Below are 22,567 nucleotides of genomic sequence, written 5' to 3'. Positions count from 1 at the left end.
CCGCCGTGTATGTGTGCTTGTTACTGTAGTAATGTCATATCCTGTAAAAAATCTTCTCCCTGAACTTACCCATTTTTAATACCATTACTTTGGCATCAGTCTAAAAAGAGATCAAAGTAAATACCTGTAAACTGTAAAGATAGAAGCATAACATTAAAGGTAGACCATGCCGTTTAGAGGAACACCATGCAAGACTTTGCTCTCACACAGTCTCTGTGCATGGGTGTGCTTCACGCTGCTAGTACGTACCTATGGGCCCAAAACAGCTGTGAAGTTGAGCTCCGCTTCAACATTCTTAGTTATTGCGGAAATTGACACTGTTACTTCGTGCATGCAACGTCGTCTCGCTGAGTCTAGCTTTAATATCAACGTAACACCGGTATATCATACCAATTTATATCCAGTGACTGAATGGGGTTTACGCTAGCCATTTCACCATGCCAAATCTTGGGACACAATTATGAATTCCTCACACACGCCTCCCATATATCCACCCTATATCACTTTGGATCACGATCTCATTACATCTGGGCCCTCCTGATAACCATAGCTCTGGTGTGTGTGTGTTCGAGAGAGAGAGACCCCATCGTCTCCCATTAGCACATCTGCCCTAAGGGTGAATCCTCAGCCAAGTCAACCTGTACCACTCTCCTATACCACTCCCCTTGTTTCATGAAACACACTCATCACATTCTAGCTACAGCATTGATATTTCTCAGAAAGCACGGGTGGTATAGACATTCTCAACCCACATTGATTATGTTTGGCTCTCGCTGTCGGAGAATGAAAACACAGGTGTTGAGAACAAGAACTAAGCGAATGACCATCTAAACAAAATACCTTTTTAAATTCAAACTCAACATTGAGCGATGGTATCACTACACGCGCAGTGTTCAGGTTTCCTGTAGGATTACAACACTGTTGGAGCATTACAATGCCTAATTTGGCTGTTTCAAACCAGTTGTAATCCTTGTATTTCCTACAGGTGTTATTTACCAGATATGGGGAAACCCAACACTTGTCTGCCTCTGCACTGTAGGTAAGCAGGCAGAAAGTCCAGACAAAACAGTCCTACCAGCCAAGAAATGTTGTTTCCTTGCCAGTTAAAAGGGCATGGCATAACACGATCAAATATTAGATTCTCTGGGAAGTATTGAAATTGAAACAGATACATCAAAAATGCACAACACAAAGACATCTCAGACGCTTATTCATTCGTCTGCCTTGAGCTTTATCAATGTGAGACTGAGTTTCCTGATGAATCACTTCAGTTCAATCACTCATGCAAATGCAGCTAACCCCTTCAATTTCCCGGTGTGTCTTCGTAGAGTTGTGGAGCTGCTACCGCGCTGGCTGATGGACAGACATGTAATCATGACATTGTCAGAGAGGGCTTTTCACAACACACCCTAAACACCGTGGCGTGGTGCAGTTAACCCTCAGCCAACGTGTCATGACAGGTTGTCTATAAGACGCAGAGGGGGTGAAGGGATGGAGTAGCAGAGGGAAGAGGCGGGTGGGGGTTTTGGCGAGTGGAGCAGTGGGTTGAAACATGGGGCGTCTTCTGCCATGGCCCTAATGGCTCAAACGAGGCTGTGAGCGAGTGGGGTGAGGCCAGGGATGGGGGCGAGAGGGGCCCGCGACCCACAGTGAAGTGACTCAACCACAACAGCATATGAGCTGGCAGCTTGTCACATCTCCACCCATCAGAAAGGACTCTATAGGCCCCTCTTTATTGGATTTGTCCCTATAGACCAGCTTCCATCACTTTTTACAGTAGTACTTCACTATATGTACTAGCTCCCAGTACTGAACACATCCCCATAGACCAAGCATGTCTCCCTTTTGTATCGTTTCGTAAGTGCGTTGGTGGAATCACGAGTCACACACAAACGCACACTTGAAGATATGGTGCTATCGCCGACACACTGCTATATTTTGTCTCAATGGGATATTCATGCAGATTAGAGTCAGCCTCTAAAAACAGTTTACTGATTATGTTGGTAGGGAGTACAGATACTTTTTTGAAAGTTACTACTATTCAAGTGGAATGACTATGGAATTTAGGACTCTACTTGAATGCATATGTTCAGCTGTTCTTACTACACACTGGACAGATACCGGGGTCTGTACAATCTGATTTCAACTCATTGAAACCAATATGGGTAAATTCCAATTTGTGAATTGAAGATTAAACTGAAACTCAGCGTTATGATGTTGCTACAATCATCAGGATGAACCGAAGATATTGCAGATGAGCGCGATGCAAGACGATGCACCCACACTAGTGAAGTCTGGTGGGAGGAGCTATAGGAGGATGGGCTCATTGTAGTGGCTGGAATGGAATTCATGGAACGGAGTCAAACCACATGTTTGACTCGGTTCCATTTATTCCATTCCAGCCATTACAATGAGCCTGTCCTGCTATAGCTCCTCACACCAGCCTCCACTGACTCACACAGAGTATTTGTGCTTGTGCACAGGTTCACCTCTGCTGCAACGTGATAACTGCAAGTCAACAAAAGCTAAGAAGTTTAGTTTTGTGCTCTTAGGGCTGGATTCAATCCGTATCTCGGAAATGCATTCAAATGCAAAGGTCATTTCCCATTGAGCTGACATATGCAGCATTTACCGTGAATGCAGTCTCCATGGAACGCAGGAACATTGCCTTTATTTTTCAATCGAGGTATAACCCGGATCTTCCGCAATACTTCTGCGATACCGATTGAATCCATCCCTTAGTTGTTGCGGAAGTCTGACCGATACTGCTGTTTACTTTGTGCATCACTCTCTTTAAATTCCTCCAGTAAAGTAGCAGAGTTGAAATGGAACATGGTCAGATATAATAAGAAGAAAGCACTAGCTAGGCCTGCGCTACCAAAATGAGGGTGAACAGTGAACAGTGAACAGTAGAACTAGACCATCCTGTGATGCTACCAATTCTGAAAGGCCTGTCTTCGATGACCTCCATGGACCACTTGTCTCTCACCAGAAGAGATATCACCCTAGCTGGAGAGGCTAGTAATGGAATGTACATCATGTTGAGATCGGTGCTACAGTCATGTGATCTGTGCTGCATACTGTATGCACTGTCATCCACATGGTAAGAGAGCCAACTCAGAGGGAAGGGAAGACACCACCGCTGCTACAGTATTTATCCATCACCACAGCTAGGGTTACTCCTCAGGCCTTAGCTAATGAGAAACTGAGCCCTGCTGTGGCTCCTGCCTCTGTTCTGCAAGGCAGGCTCCAACCCTATACATCCCGATCAGCCATTGTGATTCTGGTTCTCACAGTCACAGTATCTGCTGTCTCAGCTCTATACACAGTCAAGGTTTCCTGAGTGCATGGGTTCTACTGATTAGCGCATAGGAGTGCAGTGATTGTTCGCCAAGATAAGGTAACAGCCACGGTGGCATTCTGCATTCTTAAAATGGTAGCACTTTACGTTACAGCACGATAATAACTTGGTAATAGTGTGGTAACACTATAGTGTAACACATCCTGTTACTCACTATGAAGACATTGTTTTGTCCAGGTCCCTCTTAATTTCAGTATAATTATTATTTTTCAAATGAATACACCTTAAAAGGTAAATGTGAAACTTTTCTAGCTTTCTAAGCTAGAAAAGTCCATAAAATGTATTATATAAAGCAGTGGTATTTAAGTCATATCATGATTTGTTGGGTGCTTATATTTTTACTATTTCACAAGTGTGTTTTATACACGTGTGAATTGGAATTGTGGGGTGGAAGGTAGCCTAGTGTTTAGAGCGTTGGACTAGTAACCGAAAGGTTGCTAGATCGAATCCCTGAGCTAACAAGGTAAAAATATGTTGTTCTGTCCCTGAACATGGCAGTTAACCCACTGTTCCTACGCCGTCATTGGAAATAGAATTTGTTCTTAACTGACTTGCCTAGTTAAATTAAGCTCAAATAAAATACAAATATTGTTTATTGCATATCCCAACTCCCTCTGAGAGTGGGGTCACTGCCAGCCATTATCAACCGCAACCCTGGAGCAATTAGGGTTAAGTGCTTTCCTCAAGGGCACATCAACAGATTTTTCACCTAATCAGCTCAGGGATTTGAACTAGAGACCTTCCTGTTATTGGTCCAACTCTCTAACCGCTATGATACCTGCCACCCATTTTACCATATGAGGTCCGGAGTACTGGTTTTCTATTCTACCTGATAATTAATTGCACCCACCTGGTGTCCCAGGTCTGCCGAGGTCCAGATTTGAATTTGAGGGATATAAAAGGTTTATCCAGGCACCTCGAGCCCCCACTCATTGTAATGATGTGTACAGTAGCCGTGATCTTGTTCATGATGAATGGGAAACAAATATAACCAGTGGTTGCAGCGGTCAAGCCTAATTGGCCATCATCTGCCCTGGTGTGCTCACATTTTCTGTATGCTGTACCTCAAGTTTGTGGCGGTCCTGTCATGAGGTGGAAAAGTGACAACTTGTTTTGGATCTGGATTGAGATGGCTTAGTGAAGTAGAGGAAGACAACTGTTTCAACAAACAACATATTTTAATAGGGCATGGATTTATGGTGGTTACATTTGTAACTTTAAAAACCATCATAGTTAAAATGACAAACATACAAACAAAACAAAACTTGGCACAGGAAGTGGTGCAGCCCATTTTCTCAAGATCTCCATTTAGCACAAACGCCATTTGCTCTCACCAAACGAAGCCGCTGCATGCTCAGAAAAAGGATGCCTTCCTGTGCCAAAGCATTGCTGACACATGCCAGATCTTACAACGCCTGGATAGGTATTTATGCACATCATATGTTATCAATCCGACGGCACTGTCGATGACATGGCACGCAACCGTTAGTTGATGCATGCAACGTCTGAGCAGAGGATCGCCACCACAACCTGGGTTCCACCATGCCTCCGGACTGCATTCACTTCCTGTGGGCGGCTGCCTAGAAGACAAAAATTAACCAATAGGACTGTTAGTTAGGTTAAACATGAAAATAAGTCACAACTGTGACAGTCCTGTCTCTGTGTTTTTAGGGTCTCTATTCAATCACATCCTCTTTAGCCGACATCCGCATAGCGGTTGTTTTGGCAATGTCGGGTGGGAACTGGGTTAGAGCTGTCAAATCCACAAGCGGCTTCTGGAATTATACCTAAAGAGTACAATGCCATTGGCTACACGGAGTTGCATTAAGGTTCCTATTCAATCCGCATCGCGAAAGTTCATGTTTACAGTGTGATTGAAATTTAAAGGCAATGTTCCCGCTTTGGCGTAGACTGCATCTCCGGTAACCGCTGCATATGTCGGCTCAATCAGAAATGACCTTTAAATGTTCTGTAACGGAATCTGGAACTCTTCAGTGTTACAGGCTGAATAGAGCCCTAAGAGAAATCCCATGCAGCCTTGCTTTTCAAGTTCGAAGATTGGAATGTGAGACTTAATCTACACCTCGATTAAGCTGATAGAAATCCTCATTCATTTATTCAATCATTTTCAATTTGAGCATCATTATTTCTATATAGCCTACACTTTCTTTTTATGAACTTCTTACGCAAGTGTTACGGGTGTGGCTTTGTGACAATGGTCAAGAATAGTTGCTCACCAATTTGACAGCTCCAACTCAGTAATACCTCCAACATCGCCAAAACATCAGCACTGTGGGAGTCGGCTATCGAAGGTTAACGCTTGATCTGATTGAATCTAGGCCTGAATCTGTAAATCTAGATTCTGTAGGAGACAACAGTCAGGGCAACTGGACCCAGAAGAAACTGATGTGAAATAGAGATGGGCTGATTTATGGACAATTCTGCCACTTTATAACCAGTTGTTATGCTTTTAGTATATACAGTGCATTCAGAAAGTATTCAGACGCCTTCAGTTTTTCCACATTTTGTTACGTTACAGCCTTATTCTAAAATTGCTTAAATTGACAAAGCAAAGACATTTTTAGAACTTAAATATCATATTTACATAAGTATTTAGACCCTTTACTCAGTACTTTGTTGAAGCACCTTTGGCAGCGATTACAACCTCGAGTCTTCTTGGTTATGACGCTACAAGTTTGGCACACCTGTATTTGGGGAGTTTCTCCCATTCTTCTCTGCAGATCCTCTCAAGCTCTGTCAGGTTGGATGGGGAGTGTCGCAGCACAGATATACTCAGGTCTCTATAGAGATATGAGATATTCAAGTCCAGGCTCTGGCTGGCCCACTCAAGGATATTCTGAGACTTGTCCTGAAGCCAGTCCTGTGTTGTTTTGGCTGTGTGCTTAGGATCATTGTCCTGTTGGAAGGTGAACCTTCAACCCAGTCTGAGGTCCTGAGCTCTCTGGAGCAGGTTTTCATCAAGGATATCTCTGTACTTTGCTGCATTCATCTTTCCCTCAAACCTGACTAGTCTCCCAGTCCCTGCAGCTGAAAAACATCCCCACAGCATGATATCGTCCACATACGGTTTCCCAGTGTAGGTTCACAAGGAAGGGACACCCGTGATTCTTTTATAACTTGAAGCTATTTCATTTCACACAGTAACAATCGAGATGGGACACAGAGGTGGTCATAACACCAACCTTATACCTGTATTACATAGACGTGCAGGGAAAGGACAGGCTACCCCATTCAGCCTGAGCCAAGCTACTAAGGCACTAAGCCGCTAAGCGTACCGTCGCGAGACACACGGACACAATAACACCCCAAAACAAAAGTAAACAGGACAAATAAAAAAAATCACATTCATAAAAAAAAAAAAGCATGAACAGAAAGAGAGAGAGAGAGAGTTCACTGACTGTTTTCATCTATCGCCAGATCCAGTTACCATCGGGGAAAGAACAGGGAGGTAGAGACTGCGACATGTTTTAATCTCCGCAAACAATGGTGTTGTTTCTTCTTTTTTGTCGCCTCGGAACACCCAGAGGGGGAAGAGGTGTCGTCTTTTTGCGCGGCTATTGTCTCGCGGACAGCAGAATGGCCTGCTGGGTAACCTAAGCTGGGAGGTAAGGGACGAGCCGGAGCATCAGGTGTTGGAGTGTTTCCTCTCCCGGTGATGACTTTATGTTTGTTTGTAGAATAATAAGAGACATGGATACCTCTCTAGATCTGATATCTTCCACACGCTATAGCTACTGTACTACTATATCCTGTACTCTGTCTCCCGCTTTGTTTTACTCCTCTTCCTCCTCATCCTCACCATCATCCTCTTCCTCCTTCCCAAGTGTTTACTATTCCCAAGCTGAGATGTATTCTTCTGATTAATAAAGGAAAAACTTTCCCAATGGGAACATTCTATCTTTAGATTTCCCATTAGGAACTACGAAAGTTGTTAGGACATCCACGTCGGTGCCGATCCATGTCCTTTATATTAAAAGGAGTTACTCCGCTTTGGATTGCATTGTCGTTTCATTTCTTTATTATTTATGCGACAGGCTTGGGTAAGGTTATGTCAAGGAGGCTCAGCTGGGATGGCGGGGGACTATTTAATAACTCTTAGCAGGAGATGGTAATGACTTGAGGAAGTCAATGACGTGGAGGCCATGATGCCGTTCTCTATCTGAAGTACTGTATGTGTGTGCGGACTCAGGGTGACCTGGAGACCATGATGTCATGTTTCTCATGGTCTGAGAGTCATTTAGGTGCCTTTTGGCAAACTCCAAGCGGGCTGTCATGTGCCTTTTACTGAGGAGTGGTTTCCGTCTGACCACTCCACCATAAAGGCCTGATTGGTGGAGTGCTGCAGAGATGGTTGTCCTTCTGCAAGGTTCCCCCATCTCCACAGAGGAACTCTGGGGTGTCTTTATGGGGTATTGTGTGTAGATTGAGGAGTTTAAAAAGGCTGTAATGTAACAAAATGTGGAAAAGGGGAAGGGGTCTGAATACTTTCCGCATGCACTGTATATAAGTGTGACTAAATGTGTCAGGACAAGGAGATATAGATCCATACATTAGTCACAACAATGGTAACCGTGGCAGGAGTGTCTCTCCGTAGAGGCACTCCCCTCTGCAGGGAATATTCTGCCAATCTGGCGCCCGCAGTGGGAGGTCTCTCTCTCATCAGAACTGGAGGGTGCAGACCACTCGTTCATACCTTTTTTTCTCTCCTTCCCTCCTCTGCTTCTCTCACCACATTCCCTCCCTCTCACTTCAGGCTGAAAATCAAAACATTCTTTCTGAGAAAGCCCGGGAGGCTTGTGTGTGTGTGTGTGTGTGTGTGTGTGTGTGTGTGTGTGTGTGTGTGTGTGTGTGTGTGTGTGTGTGTGTGTGTGTGTGTGTGTGTGTGTGTGTGTGTGTGTGTGTGTGTGTGTGTGTGTGTGTGTGTGTGTGTGTGTGTGTGTGTGTGTGTGTGTGTGTGTGTGTGTGTGTGTGTGTGTGTGTGTGTGTGTGTGTGTGTGTGTTTGTGTGTTTGGGTGGTGTGTGTGTGTGTGTGTGTGTGCCGTGTTCTGCCTAATGAAAAGTAAGTTGTGTCATCTTGGATAGGCCTACTAGTCATGTGAGGTAAATAACAACACAGTAAGAGAGAAAACAAACTACCAAAATACAGTTCCAGCAGAGAAATGAATATGCTGCCTTACATAGGACTGTGTTTTTTTCTTCATGTTGTCGTCTTTTCAATGGCCTCAACCTACACAGACCTGTCGCTCTGCACTCTGTCACTCTCTTCCTCTCTGAGGAGGGAGCGTGGGGCCTATAAGCTTCCCTCCTCCCCCATCTCTTCACCTGCTATACATACAGGCAGATAACGACAGGGGGTGGGGGGGGGGGGTGCAAAGTGGAGGTCTATTGAGCGCCCATGTACTATAAGCACCTCTAATCCCCCTTCAGAGCGCTTGTTGTGCCATTAGAACTCTATGGAGGAGGGGTACTGTGACAAAGGTTTAAGCAAGGGGGATTCGCTCCATTTACTAGAATAGCCCTCAGCCATCACACACTTCCCTGACAGGGGGGACCTGTTTCATTCACCAGCGCAGACGGCAGCCTTTTTGCCTTTTGACAGGAGGCTCATTCCCATTCGGCAGTCCCTGAGGATAGTAACCTGTAAAATCTTCTTTAATTTTGGCTCCAAAGGGGAAGTGGTCTTATGTAAACAGAAACAAGCAGAGATAATTAGATATTTATGGTACATTTACAGTTTGCGGGTTGGGAAAAACGTTTTATTATAGGCAAGCATGAGGCATACACCAACACACACATACTGACACAAACATGCTCAGGTACATGCATAAACACACACACAGATGCATAAACTTTGTTATTTACCATAACAGGGAAATAGGTTAAGATCATCAATCTCTCTCTCTTTACATGAAAAACGTTATGTGTTCTTCAATGCTTTTTGAAAGAGGAAAAAAGGCTTACAAGCCGCGCACAGAAAAACCTACTGATCGCTGGGAGTCCCTTGACTTCATCTAATTCAGCAGCAAAATCCTCTCTGACAACAGTCGACAAACATCCAGCACCAAATTACATTCTTATGGTAAAGCCAACACAAATAAAGACCGGATGTGATGACAGAGAGCGAAAGAGAGGGAGACAGAGAGAAAGGGAGAGAAAGGGTCGTATCGGGTTAAAAGATCACAGAGGCAGTGTTTTGCTGATGTAGACAGCTGGACGTGGGTTCTCTAATCTGGCTAAACTTGATCTGCCCAGAGAGGGCTTGTCTGACTGAGCAGCAGGCCCAGCCATGGGTTGTGACAGCCAGACGACAGAACGGACTAGAGGACCACGCTGTGTGTGTGTGTGTATGTGTGTGTCCTCACGGTTACTGTATAGGCTATGTGTGTGACGATGTCCTTCAGACAAAACGACAGGCCTGGTGCATTAAATCAATACCTCTAATGAGTTGGGTTGCTTCATGGGAGGAGTAACAGGGTTGGGCGTGTCTGTGTGAGCTTTAGGGAGGCGGCGGGGGTGAGGGGGCAAGTGTATGTTCTGTATCTATTAGAGGGTGGGGGGTTGCAATGGAACTAGGGTGTGTGTCTGTGGGGGAATGTGTATGTATATGTGTGAAGGTGCGGGGTTGGGGCGTCAGTTTGTTTTGGAGTGAGTGTGTGTATCTATGTTGGGGGGGGGTTGATGTGATGTGCAGTGGGTGTGTCAGTGTGGGCTAAGTAAACTGAATCAGACACTGCTTAATTAGGGTAATCGGCGGCCTTTCAGGGACCTGCTCGTTAGGGGCACCCAGTCTCGCCCTTCTCCCTCACAAGGGACAGACAAACAGCTGAAGCGACAGCCTCGTCTCTCCCATCGCCTCTCCGTGTCCAACGCGACTCCCTCCCTGAGTCTCACGCGTCAGGCCTGAGTTTGGCAGGGATGTCGTACAGTAACATTAACGATGTTTAACAAAGCTTAATGTCTCCCACTCCAAATGATATTAATCCGGTGACTTTGAGTGCTAGCAATCTCTCTGTGATGGAAAAAACGAGCTTCTTTATCGTGATGGAGTCTGGTTAAGTGGTAGTGCGGAGACATGGGTTGGGTTAAATCCCTGGCTCTAGCCTTTGTTGGCTGCTTTTCCTTCACTCTGCGGTCCAACTCATCCAAAACCATCACAATTGGCTTGAGGTCGGGTGATTGTAGAGGCTAGGTCATCTGATGCAGCACTCCATCACTCTCCTTATTGGTCAAATAGCCCTGACACAGCCTGGAGGTGTAGCCCTTACACAGCTTGTTGAAAAACAAATGATAGTCCCACTAAGTGCAAACCAGATGGGATGGCGTATCGCTGCAGAATGCTGTGGTAGCCATGCTGGTTAAACGTGCCTTGAATTCTAAATAAATCACTGACATTGTCACCAGCAAAGCACCCTCACACCATCACACCTCCTCCTCCATGTTTCACGGTGGGAACCACGCATGCGGAGGTAATCCGTTCACCTACTCTGCGTCTCACAAAGACACCGTGGTTGGAACCAAGAATCTCACATTTGGATTTATCAGACCAAAGGACAGATTTCCACCAGTCTAATGTCCATTGCTCGTGTTTCTTGGCCCAAGCAAGTCTCTTCTTATTATTTGTGTCCTTTAGTAGTGGTTTCTTTGCAGAAATTCGACCATGATTCAAGCAGTCTCCTCTGAAGAGTTGATGTTGAGATGTCTGTTACTTGAACTATGTGAAGCATTTATTTGGGCTGCAATCTGAGGCTGGTAACTCTAATGAACTTATCCTCTGCAGCAGAGGTAACTCTGGGTCCTACTTTCTTGTGGCGGTCCTCATGAGAGCCAGTTTCATCATAGCTCTTGGTGTTTTTTGTGACTGCACTTGAAGAAACTTTCAAAGTTCTTGAAATGTTCCACATTGACTGACCTTCATGTCTTAAAGTAATGATGAACTGTTGTTTCTCTTTGCTTATTTGAGCTGTTCTTGCCATTAATATGGACTTGGTCTTTTACCAAATGGGCTATTTTCTGTATACCACCCCTACATTGTCACAACACAACTGACTGGCTCAAACGCATTAAGAAGGAAAGAAATTCCACAAATGAACTTTTAACAAGGCACACCTGTTAATTGAAATGCATTGCAGGTGACTACCCCATGAAGCTGGTTGAGAGAATGTCAAGAGTGTGCAAAGTTGTCATCAAGGCAAAGGGTGGTGTAACGGCAGATTTCCTCCTCTTCATCTGAAGAGGAGGTGTAGCAGGGATCGGACCAAGAYGCAGCGTAGTTAGTGTCCATGTTTAAATAATAATCAACTGAACCAGACACAATACAAAATAACAAAAGTGAATCTAACCGAAACAGTCCTATCTGGTGTAATGAACACAAAGACAGAAGACAACCACCCACAAAACCCAACACAAAACAGGCTACCTAAATATGGTTCCCAATCAGAGACAATGACAAACACCTGCCTCTGATTGAGAACCATATTAGGCAAACAACAAACCCAACATAGAAACACAACATATAGATAACCCACCCAACTCACGCCCTGACCACACTAAAACAAAGACAAAACAGAGGAAAATAAAGGTCAGAACGTGACAGGTGGCTCCTTTGAAGAATCTTTTTGTTTAGCAGTTTTTTGGTTACTATATGTTATTTCATAGTTTTGATACATTCACTATTATTTTACAATGTAGAAAAATAGTAAAAATAAAGAAAAACCCTTGAATGAGTAGGTGTGTCCAAACTTTTGACAGGTACTGTAGTTTTATGCTTTCTTTCAAAAGCCATGATTGATGTCAATGTTACACATGTTAACAAAACGTCTAATTAAGCATCGGCGGAGCTGTGCATGAGTTTCTCTCAATCACATCCCTACACAGGGAAACCTAGAAATGGCTGTGCTGTTCCTCCCTGTTGTTGTCTGTTACAGAGAGATGGAGAGAGCCTCAGTCTGCATGCCCCCCCCCCCCAACCAACCCTCCTCTGCCCACATTCATTAAACCATAATTGGGCGGTATTGTTTTTAAAACGCAGACATAGCATGGGCAAGCATGAAAATGCCCTTTCTTATTATGCTGCAGATAATGTAACACCCTCTGTTATGCCCTGTTTGTGTTTGTTTGTCATTCAGATGAACTGCTGAACTCTGGGGGATAGTAATATTGATGGTAACCGTTTGATAGATAATAAAACAGAGGATATCTCTAAGAAATATGACATCACTTTAACCTGACTTCACTGGATAGAGCCCCTGTCTGTCGCACCACCACTACACTATATTACTACCCACAATTAGGGTTGCAAAGCTACCAGTAATTTACTAAAGAAACCTGAATCTTCAGTAAATTTGTTAACAGAAAATCTATGACAAACTATCGTAACTTTGATCATTTATACTTGAATAACTTTTTATAAACGTATTCATATACAGTATAGTATAATTTAGTTTATATCTGTGTCTATATTGTTCATGAGTTTCTAGTAGATAGACCATTTGGTTCAAAAGAAAATATACTTTTTCTGCCATCAGTTTGACACCAACACATTGACAACAAATATATATTGACATAGTAAAATTATTTATTTAAATATTATTTAAATTGTGTAAAAAAATTGTGTAATAAAATAAAATAAAGAATATTTCATGCTGAAACCCTCATATTAAATACCAATGGTATTCACTAAATTGATGGTTTGTATTTAGGATAATGTTTAACAGATTTGTCATTCATTTTTATATTTTAAAATTATCTTATTTAATTATTTCAGATATTTTACATGTGATAAGATAATCTGAAGTACCCAAAAGGGCCACTAGATGTCTTGTGATAATTTACATAAAATCCTTGGAAGATGCTCGAAATAAGAGACAAAGGGCTGTGAGACATGGGTTTAACTCTAGACACATGAAAAGTAGGATGTATACGGAGGGTACGGGGCAACAGAAGACGAACAGCAGAGGCGCTAATGAGCTTGGAGCAGTGGAGAATGGTCTCGCCTTCCGGGGGTGTAGTCGCGGGGCTATAGCGGCGTGCCAGCGCTTCTGACTTGACATTCTTGGATACCGGTCGGTCCAGCGGAAGCGAAGTGGCCCGGGCCTTACCGAACCCCTCCCGGAGGTTCTGGTACTCGCGGAAATGGCGGAGAGGTCCGGGGCAATCGCCAAACCCCCGGGAAGACGTCCCGGAGCAGGTAGAGCTGACTTCAGGCAATGAGCATGGCAGAACAGGCTCCAGCCCACGATGGCACCAGTAGACCAGTCAATAGAGGGATTGTGTCACTGGAGCCAAGAGAATCCCAATACCACGGGAACCTGCRGAGACTTAACTAGCAGGAATCGGAGCGTCTCGCTGTGGTTCCCTGACACTCGTAGGTTGATGGGGGTGGTATGGTGGGTGACCCGGCCTATGGAGCGCCCGTCCAGCGCTCTAACATCCATGGGAATGGAGAGGGGTTGAGTGGGGATGCCCAGCTCGGACGCCAGGGTAATGTCCATAAAGCTCTCATTGGCCCCCGAGTCGATGAGCACCTGGAAAGACTTGGACTGTATTATCCGTAAGACCCACCAGAGTACTCACTCCTACAAAGGAGCTAGGTCTCTTGAAGGGACAGGTAGACACATAATGACCGGCAGTATCGCAATACAGACACCTCTGGGTGTTAAGTCTGCGTACACGTTCGGCTGGAGACAGCCTAGCTCTGCCGTGCTGCGTCGGCTCGGGAAGAGGTGAATCGGCAGTCTTCGGAGGAACTTGGGTAAGCTCGGATCCTCTCGGGGACGTAGACGCCAGGGCCTTCCCGGAGTTCATCAGATGCAAAGTGGGATTCTTGAGTGAGTGATTGGTACTGCAATCAGACCCCGTCTCCCTTCCACGTTCCCGTAGCCAACCATCAATCCGGATGGTTAAAGCGATGAGTGAGTCGAGATCTGTCGGTAGTTCAGGGCTGCAAGCTCGTCCTTTACTTCATCTGATAATCCGTGCAGGAACGTGTCGAACGGCGCTTCCGGTTCCAGGCACCCTCCGCTGCTAGCATGCGGAAATCCACCGCATAGTCTGCCACACTAAATTATCTTCAACAAAAGAAGGATCAAATTAAGATACTATATCTGTATTCTCTTTTTTAGTCTTTGATTTTCAAAATATTTAACCTCTGAAAGTAGTATTTGTGCCAGGTCAGGAGAGACAGTTTCCCACAGTTTCAAATCCACTGCTAACCAAAAACAATGTTGACTTACTCCATGGGCACTATGGCCTATCCTTGACATTGAATCAGCATTCCTCTGTTTACTACATTGCTCCTGTAATCTATCCACATTATCACATTATCCATGTATTCATAATTCTGTTCAAATCCATGTCTTACCCTCGTCTACGGAATGAAAGAGAAGGGGGAGATGGGAAATTAGTCTCTGATTCCTGTCCCCCCCACACCCTTCTCTTAAGACAAAAGGCTTTTTATTTGTGGTGCTGTTATCTGCCGGTCTTAAAGTGTAAGTAGAGATGCCACCCCTACTGAGAGCAAGGTCAATGCATATTGTTTATGGAAAACAAAAGGATAAATGTGATGTCATGTCTAGACAGAATGCTAATGAATATGCATGTATTTATAAACCTCTGCGAGCGGGTATACAGTATTTCCGCGGCCACGCGACTTAACGCACACACGTGCAGACAAAGTGTAATGATTATGGTAATGTTAGCAATCATCCTCCACATCACCAGCATCTCCTCTGCAATGTAAAAAAAATAATCTGAATTAACTGTAATCCACAACTATTCATCAGATTACTCGAGGCTGGTGGTTCAGGGGGGTGGTCGAAGGGGTAGAATGAGGGTCCATCCATAGATCATTAAAGTCCCCCCCACCCTATGTCTTCTTCATCATTTTCTGTCTCCCCATCTCTCTCTTTTCTAGTTTTGATTGTATATGCTCCTTCTCTCTGTCTGTCTGTCTCCATATCCCTTATTTGTCTTCACTCTCTATCTCCATTGTGACACCACCTTATTTCTCTCTCTCTGTCTCTCTCTGTCTCGCTCTCTCCCTATCTGTCTCTCTCTCTGTCTGTCTCTCTCTCTCTCCCCCGCCTAGACCATCCCTCGACCTATCGCTCCATCTTTCTGTGTCTGTGTTGTTTTCCCTCCGGAGTTCCCTTTACCACACAGGGATGTAGGCACCCTACAGGCTTAGCTCACAATCCCCCCTCTAACACGCCCTGAGACCCCTACCCTCACCCCCGCTCTCACCACCCGCAAACATACACACACAACCTATACCACACCTCGTCCCCCGCCATGGGATTAGAAAGGACTAGAGGACAGAGAGACAGAGAGATGGGGGGAATGGCGTGGAGGGGTGGAATTAAGGACCACCTGTCAATCCAGACTGAGACTGGTACAACTTTAATACAACCACCCCAGGATCAGCGCACATGACATGCTCTCTCTCAGACACACACACACGCACACACACACACACACACACACACAACACACACACCCCGGGCCTTTCTAATGAAACATCTGGGCCTATATTTCAGCTGAGTCTGAACTGTACTCCACAGCGGACCGTATTCTATCAGAATCCCTGGCTGCAGCCTACCCAACAACCCTGTGCACTGTAATACATATGTGTGGCTTTCTCCTAAATTGTAAATTGTACCCTAATGCACTTCTTTTGGCCAAATGTAGTGAACTATACTGCCCTACCAAGCAAAAAGGCAGTAAATGCTCATAGCTAACATGACCCACATTTTCTCCAAAACACAATACAATAGAGGCAGGATACTTGTCCACATGATTAAGCATGTATTTAATGTTGCAAAAATGACATTAACTCATTTTCGACCAAATGAGCAGTTTCTGCCTTTTTGCTTGGCAGCGCAGTATACAAGAAATATGGTGCCATTTTGGATTGAAGTAAAGGTGCCTGGAATAATGTATGTAATCAGCAATGTTAATATCATTCATATTATCATATGTAATGTACATAACTATTCATGGAATGTATTTATTTGCAGTATACCAACTTTATGCCAACTGGTGACCAAAGACAACTAGCTGAAAGCCACGCCCCCAATAAACCACACCTCCAATCTGATAGGCTGCCAACTCTACAATATATTATTAAAAATGATTCAAATGTAACCCTCCCATTATAAAAAGATTCCTATTCGAGCATTTAAACAAGGGTTCCTTGAAGACCCTTTTCAGAAGGGTTACTCATGGAACCTTTTTCAATTGGAAAGGTTCCGCCGGTGTAGGAACCCAAGAGGTTAATAAAGTGGTAACTATTCCAACTTTGGGATTTGCATAGACTCTTGAGGAACTCCCACACCTCTGTTAGCCTCGTTGAAGCTACACCACTGTCAGTGCTCAACCTTCGCATGTGATGACAATACAACAGAACAGATGAACAGGAATGACATTTAAATCACATCAAATCGTATTGGTCGCATACACATATTTCTAGCAGATGTTATTGCGGGTGTAGTGAAATGCTTGCTACTCTAACAGGTGGCCAAAAATATATCTATATTATAGCCCCTACCAAGCCACGCCTCCACTCCAGGGTTCCTTCAGGAACCTGTTGCAACATTGAACCATTAAAGGTTCCTTAATAAAGGTTCCTTCCTCCTTCCTCAACTAACCGAAGATGCAAATATGAACCATTGACTAGCAATAGTTCCTTGAGAAACTCCAGGGTTCCTCGAGCCACCACTAATTCTAAGAGTGTAGGACTACATTGACTTGTTCAATAAGAAACGCACATTTTTCATCGCAAAGGCTTTCAAATGTTTACCATAAATCCGTTTCCACAACTTTTCTGACGTCTGTTGGAATGTGAGAGGCAAGGGCGCAAGTTACAGACTCATTCATAACAATTCTCCTCTGAAGAGCCTTTGTATGGTGTGTATTGATTTTGAACGTCTGTAAAAACAGAACAGTTTCCCCTCTTGTTTGGAGGTGCAGTGAGGAGTGGGGAGGTGGAGACAGATGGTTGTCATTGTATGAGAGCTGGTTTGCACATTTATGTAATGGAGGCAGACGAACATACAAACATATGTAGTGGACAGCAGGACTCAGTGAGTGGAACTAAAGAGGTGGCACGTTTGACCACGCACGCACACACACACATCATACACACACACACACAGCTTTGTTTTCGTGAAATTGCGGAGTGTAAAAATTTTTGACCATTAAAAATCATATTTTCTCTAACACTATCCCTACCCCTTAACCTAACCCTAAGAGAGAGAGAGAAAGAGAGAGAAAGAGAGAGAGAGAAAGAGAGAGACAGAGATGTAGAGAAAGAGAGACAGAGAGAAAGAGAGAGAGACTGAGACAGAGACGTAGAGAGAGATGTAGAGAAAGAGAGAGACAGAGATGTAGAAAAGAGAGAGAGAGAGAGGTAGAGAGAGAGAAAGAGAGAGAGACAGATGTAGCGAGAGAGAGAGAAAGATGTAGAGAGAGAGGTAGAGAGAGAGAGAGGTAGAGAGAGAGAGAGAGGGAAAGAGAGACAGATATGTAGAGAGAGAGAAAGAGAGAGACAGGGATGTAGCAAGAGAGAGAGAGAGAGAGATGTAGAGAAAGAGAGAGAGGTAGAGAGTGAAAGAGAGATGTAGAGAGAGAGATAGAGGTAGAGAGAAAGAGAGAGAGAGAGAGAGATGTCCTCCCTTTCTCCACGGCTGAGTGTGGACACTTTGGCCCCCGCCCCTTGCTGGCCCATCCTCCCTGTGCGCAGCGCCTTAACAGTTCCTGACAGCCAGTCGCTCATTAGGGCTACCGCGCTCTATGTTCCTGTGTCCGCCGCGGCTCCCAGCCCCCCAAACAATGCCTGTGTGTGTGTGTGTGTGGTGTGTTTGTGTGTGTGTTGTGTGTGTGTGTGTGTGTGTGTGTGTGTGTGTGTTGTGTGTGTGTGTGTGTGTGTGTGTGTGTGTGTGTGTGTGTGTGTGTGTGTGTGTGGTGTGTGTGTGTGTGTGTGTGTGTGTGACTCTGCTCTGCACTGGTGCGGCTCGGACTATGGCTGGCTGTAGCTGGAGATGAGTGGGGTGGGGGCAAGTCAAGCCCTATTCACCGGCACAAAGACTAAATTAACCAAATTGGCAAATGGTATGCGAAACTGCCTCCTGAACATTCTGTGCTAGTCAGAGGTTGCCATAGAAACCCTATATTTGATGTGTGTGTGTTTGTGTCATGAAATGATTAAGTCACACATGATTATCAATCAATTCCACTAAGGGGACACAGTCAGATTCACACACAGTCAGATTCACACACAGATTCACACAGTCAGATTCACACAGTCAAACAGAGACTATTATTTTGACTCATTTACGTTCACTTTTACAAATACTACTCACTCACTCACTTACCCACCTCTGTCTCACCTCTGTGTCACTTACCTCTGTCTCACCTCTGTCTTTCAAACACACAAACACATTTACAATGTATCAAGTAGTTATTTTCTTGTACACAGTTTTTCCGAGAACAGTCACAGTTGAAGAGTTGAAGAGGTTTCATGTGGAAAGCAGTGTTTACTGGCTCGGTGAGTGCCGTTGAAGGACAGAATAATGTGCTGTGATTAAACATGATGATAGTTGCCCCGGTCATCCCATTCATGGCTTCATTCATTAGTAATTACATGACTTATGCCTGGCCAATGCTCTGGATCGCTTTTATTAGCAACCGTCATCAAAAGTGTTAAAAGGTTGAAAAACTATTCTAATAAATGCAACAACTGGACAATAGATGAAGATACTCCAAACTTTTTAGAACGCACTCATATATACATGTTGTTATTGTATCAGGTATTTTGTTTATATTTGGTGTTAATATAAAGAAATTGGCGCCTCCCGAGTGGCGCAGTGGTCTAATATATCTGTGCGACTAGAGATTCTGGGTTCGAGTCCAGGCCCTGTCGCAGCCGGCCACGACTGGGAGACCCATGTGGCGGCACACAATTGGCCCAGCGTCGTCCGGGTTAGGGGAGGGGTTTGGCCGGCAGCGATGTCCTTGTCCCATCGCGCACTAGCGACTCCTGTGGCGGGCCGGGCGCAGTGCACGCTGACATGGTGCGGCTGGCTTCCGGGTTAAGTGGGCATTGTGTCAAGAAGCAGTGCTTGGTTGGGTTGTGATTCGGAGGATGCACAGCTCTCGACCTTCGCCCCTTCCGAGTCCGTACGGGAGTTGCAGCGATGAGACAACACTGTAACTACCAGTTGGACACCACGGAATTGGGGAGAAAACGGAGTAAATAAAAATCTGAAAAATAGAAAGAAAATGATATGTGTTCATTTGCATAAACACACCAGGTGTATTTGCATATATGCGGACATTAACATAAAGGGGAGGAACAAGGCTGCAACCACAAAACACTTGGTCTGTCTACCCTACCTGCACTCATTAATTACTGTTACTTAATTACTGTTGTCACATTCTCTTGCGTAACTCAACAAGTGTGTCAATAGCAGGATACCCTCCAATTAGAAATAAACACGCTTGGCTCTAAACATACTTTACATTGCTTGTGAGATCGGACATAATATCACTATAATCCCAGTGTTCATTTTCGGGACGATGCTTTCATTTCAGCACATCTAATTTGTAAATAGTTCAACAGTATACTTTTTTTTTTTTATCCACAAAAAATGAACATCCATCAAACTAAAGTTCTCTTTCTTCTCTGTCTTGTGATGTAAGTGTCGAGACGGTGCGTTAAATCCCTGAAAGAATCTTTAGCGTTCTTATAGATTCAACACAAAAACTATATATCCAGTTGAACCCATTTCAGCCGTTACCAGGGTTTGTTTGACATGTCATTGCAAGAAGTTCCGTCATCGCAACGTTAACGGGGAAAAATCAACAGGGACGAGCAAGAGTATGAAACAGTCGAGCAAGAGTATGAAACAGTCGAGCAAGAGTATGAAACAGTCGAGCAAGAGTATGAAACAGTCGCAGGAGTCAAATGAAAGCATTTATTCAAATGAGATTTGAGTGACAAGTGGATGTTTCACCCATCAAACACAGGAAATAGATGGCTGAAAAATACAGATCCTCAGGTGGGCGGGGCATGCACGTTGCTACTTTGATCAAAGACGAGGTGACGTCAGAGCTTCTAGCACAACAGCTAGAAGTTTAAGACTTACATCTTAAACTAAGTGATTTCCTACACGTCATTCAACGGTGCATACTACTCAAGACAAGCAAACTGTTCTGTTGCAGAGTATTGGCATGAAAATGATGTGTTTGTTCTCACGGATGCAGTAAACTCAGATATACTGTTTGTGTGTTTGTGTGTGTGTGCGTGGGAGTGTGTGCGTGCGTGCATGTGAGTGTATTTGTGTCTTTCCCAGCAAGTCAATGAAATATCGATCATCTCTGATGAGAGAGGGACAGACGTCAAGGGCAAACAGCCAGCAGATCAATGTGTGTGTGTGTGTGTCTGTGTTTAAACTTCATGCATAGACACCATGAACTCTTCTGCAGTCCCGACGGCATTGTGACTGTGTGAAAATGTATTTATGTTGCCGGTTAAGTTAGAGTAAAATTCTTATTGCCTGCAATACAGTCATGAACTGATATTTGTTTGTGTGAAGTTGTAACTGTCTTATATCATGTTTTGAGGTTAGTTTGTGTAAAGTTGTGCCTATTGGCACACAGCATCACTGTGGTTTGGGACTTGGTTTAAAGATAAACTTCAGGTCTGACTGATGAGTTCACTCTTTCGCTCTCTTACCCTCCCTCTGTCTCTCTCCTTCTTCCCCTCCCTCCATCTACGAGCCCCCTGAGTCACAACAACAGACACCAAACAGATTGAGCATCCCCCTTACGAGAAAAAAATGCCCCATTTTCATGTCTTTGAATCTGACATTTTTGGCACATTAAATATTGGATATTAATAAATGAAATGTAATGAACTGACATGAAAGCAGAAAAAAGGTCCAATGGTACAATGCAAGAAACGTATGAAAGAGAAGAAAATTGCAAGACTTTTCTTTAAGTCCAATCAACTATTGCTTTCTTTAGTCATCAGAGATCATTTTTCATGTTCACTTATTAAAATCACGGGGGGACGATGACGACAACATGAGAATCACAAGGAATGTTCATGCCAGTGGAGGCTCGCTTATGTACTGAAAGATGAAGACCGTTTTAATAAGTTAATTTTTATTGGTCATTTACTGTAATAAGCTGTCCATCGGGTGTTTTTGTAACTTTAAAAGAATCATAACGGCTTCCTCTGTTGAGCGCTTTGAGAATGTGTGGGCACTACAGCGGGAGCTCTATCAGACTGTAAGCTGTCTATTTCCAAGTCCGAAATCTGGAACCATCTAACTGTGACGGAAGTCTACCTGGTAATAGTTTATTTACCGTATCAAAACCCTATTTTCATGTGACCCTGGGAAAAAGAGACTACATGTAAACAATTCACTGTGGGTTTTATTGAATTGAGTCTAGATCATCAGCAACCGGAAAATCACCAGAGTAGTGATATTTGTATGTTTACTGTTCTGAAACACCAAGAATATACATTCATACACCCAGCTGCCACGATTTTGCAGGTGTTGGGAAATACCTGAAAGGGATCTGTAATGTGTTTGTTTCTGGGTATGCTTTACAATGCAGTATTACAGGTAATTAATGTATAGTTTTTTTTAAATCATGAGAGAAATTGTAAAGCATCCACAGAAAAACATTTGAAAAGCTTTTCAGGTGATTCCCAACACTGCCAAAATGGTGGCAGCTTATTTGCATATTTTGAATCACTTCCTTTTAACAGTGTACTGTATGTACTATGATGTATGAGTCAGTGTGTGTATGAACTGTATGTACAGTATGTATGTGTGTCACATGGCCTGTATGTATGGTCTATATGTAGGCCATGTGTAAGGACACCCTGTCACACCCCGTGATGATGTTACATAACACCTTTGCTTCCGCTGGGCTGTCACTCATGCCACCTCTTGGCAGCCAGCTGCTGCACCTAGAGTTTACTTCTCTGTTCAATTAGCCACTGATTCCCTTACCCTGACCACACAAGCCAATTGCTTGTCTCAGAAAAAATAACAGGTATACCAAGTGCCAAAAATAAAAGTGATATAACAAGTTGACTGCAAATAGAGAAAAGAAGTCCAACACGTCTCACTGACACTTGCATGTTCACTGTGAAATGAGGCCCCCAAGGCCTCA

General features: G+C 44.0%; 1 pseudogene; it reads right to left on the bottom strand.

Moving 5' to 3' along the window:
* Positions 1-4,846: 4,846 nt before the first annotated feature.
* Positions 4,847-22,567, bottom strand: part of LOC111958107 (toll-like receptor 13) — a 53,855-nt pseudogene continuing 36,134 nt past the window's right edge.

This window comes from Salvelinus sp. IW2-2015, linkage group LG33 (genome assembly GCF_002910315.2).
Source record: "Salvelinus sp. IW2-2015 linkage group LG33, ASM291031v2, whole genome shotgun sequence".
Classification (NCBI taxonomy): Eukaryota; Metazoa; Chordata; class Actinopteri; order Salmoniformes; family Salmonidae; genus Salvelinus; species Salvelinus sp. IW2-2015.
The sequence above is the reverse complement of the archived record's forward strand: the minus strand, read 5'-3'. Positions and strand labels throughout refer to the sequence as shown.